The sequence below is a fragment of the Onychomys torridus genome, chromosome 2, assembly GCF_903995425.1.
Source record: "Onychomys torridus chromosome 2, mOncTor1.1, whole genome shotgun sequence".
Classification (NCBI taxonomy): domain Eukaryota; kingdom Metazoa; phylum Chordata; class Mammalia; order Rodentia; family Cricetidae; genus Onychomys; species Onychomys torridus.
Genome location: NC_050444.1, coordinates 124,379,719 through 124,381,969, shown reverse-complemented (window position 1 = coordinate 124,381,969; position 2,251 = coordinate 124,379,719). Strand labels below are relative to the sequence as shown.

At 45.5% G+C, this 2,251-nt stretch overlaps 1 pseudogene; it reads right to left on the bottom strand.

The window, feature by feature from the left end:
* Positions 1 to 946: 946 nt before the first annotated feature.
* Positions 947 to 1,367, bottom strand: LOC118577070 (annotated as a pseudogene).
* Between the last annotated feature and the right edge of the window lie 884 nt (positions 1,368 to 2,251).

Below are 2,251 nucleotides of genomic sequence, written 5' to 3'. Positions count from 1 at the left end.
AAACTAAAACAGAAATCACCTTGTCTATGGTGGCATACTCCTTTAATCCAAGTGCTCAGGAGGCAGAAGCAGGAAAATATCTGATTTCTTTCTTTCTTTTTTTAAGATTTATTTATTTATTATGTATATAGTGTTCTGTTTGCACATATCCCCGTAGGCCAGAAGAGGGCACCAGATCTCATTACAGATGGTCGTGAGCCACCATGTGGATGCGGGGGAATTGAACTCAGGACCTTTGGAAGAGCGAGCAGTGCTCTTAACTGCTGAGCCATCTCTCAGCCTGATATCTGATTTCTTAGTCAATCTTGTCTATACAGTGAGTTCCAAGACAGCCAGGGCTATACAGAGAGATTCTGTCACATAAATAAATAACTTTGGAATAATATCCTATATCCATTAAACAATCTATCTTGGTTTCCCCAAACCTGGTCACCATGAATCTGTTGTCTCTCTGAGTTTGCCTATCTTTTGATTCTTCACATAGTTTTATACAGTATATAGCTGGGCCTGGTGATGCAGACCTATAATCCAAGCTATGTGGGAGGCTAGGGCAGGAAGATCACACATTCAAGACCTGCCTGAGTAACTTAGTGAGACTGTCCCAAAATAGGAAGTAGACAGACAGCTGGAGATGTGACTTCGGGGGAGAGCATCCAATGCCAAGTTCCCAGATGAGGAAAAAAGTGGCCTCTTTGACCTTCTGCACCTGGCTTCTCTCTTCTACACATTGTTGCTGAAGTTCATCCATGTTATTGTGTCAGTACATCGTTCCTATTTACACCTGAATATCCTGCAGTGTGTCTGCTTCACACTTAGTTTGTATGTTGATGGACAGGCGGCTTGGTTCGGCTTTCTGGCTTCTTGAAACTTTCTTTCTTTTATTTTTTTTCTGCAGTTTTTGTGGTTTTATTTAAACACAAATAAAACACACAGGCAAGCCATCTATTTACTTGTTTTCTTCAGTGCGTAGCCTGGCGTTGGGGTTGGTGACTCTGATGGCCAGCTGCGCTGCTCTTTCCACGATGGCTTTTCGGTTCTTGGAGGAATTGTTGTGAGCGATCTCAGCACATCCGCAGCACTTCCAGCTCCTTGACCTTGTGGACCAGAAACTTCCGGGAGCCGCTAGGCAGCGTGTGCTTGGTTTTCTTGTTGCTCCGGTAACCAATGTTCGGCATTAGGATCTGGCCCTTGACTCTTCTCCGCCCCCGTTGTCGGTCCCTCTGGGTTTCCGCCAGTTTCGCTTAACTTTGACACATCGGTCTGACTGGTGCCGGATGAACTTCTTGGTCCTCTTTTTGACGATTTTGGGCTTCTCCAGAGGCCGGAGGGCAGCCATGATGCCGCCAAACAGATGGCAGCCACCTCGCAGGCAGTGTCGAGGAAGAAGCCTTGAAATTTTCTTTAAAAAGATTTATTTATTTATTTATTATTTATTTATTATACATACAGTGTTCTGCCTGCATGTATGCCTACATGCCAGAAGAGGGCATCAGATCCCATTATAGATGGTTGTGAGCTACCTTGTGGTTGCTGGGAATTGAACTTAGGACCTTTGGAAGAGCAGCCAGTGCTCTTAACCTCTGAGCCATCTCTCCAGCCCCTCTTGAAATATTTCAACACCCCCATTGTCACCAGCACATCAGTCTCCTCTAGTATTGCCTGCCACCTGGACTGTAGTAACAGTAAATGCCTTCTTTTAAATGACATCTCTTCCACTTTCTTTTCCTCACAATAACTTTCTCTCTCTCTCTCTCTCTCTCTCTCTCTCTCTCTCTCTCTCTCTCTCTCTCTCTGTCTCTCTCTCTCTCTCTCCAAAGACAGGGTTTTTCTGTGTAGCCATGACTGTCCTGGAATTCACTCTGTAGATCAGGCTGGTCTCAAACTCACATAGAGCAGATGCCTGGCTCTGCCTACTGAGTGCTAGGAGCTAGGATTAAAGACATGTGCCACCACTGCCCGGCTCACAGTAACTCTTCCATTTGTTTGGGTTTTGCCTTGTTTTGTTTTGTTTTTGAACAGGATCTCACTCTGCAGCCCAGACTGGTAGGAAATGCACTGTGTGCCTGGGCCAGCCCTAAATGCCCAGTCCTCCTTCCTCAGCTTCCTGAGTGCTGGGCTCACAGGCATGCATCACCATGCTTGGCTGTCTCCTCACAGTCACTTGAAGGTCGTTCTGTGTTTACAGCCCTTTAGGGATTTTCCATTAGTCCTAAGAGTATTCTGAGCAGTGTTAGTCATAGAAATAAATGCC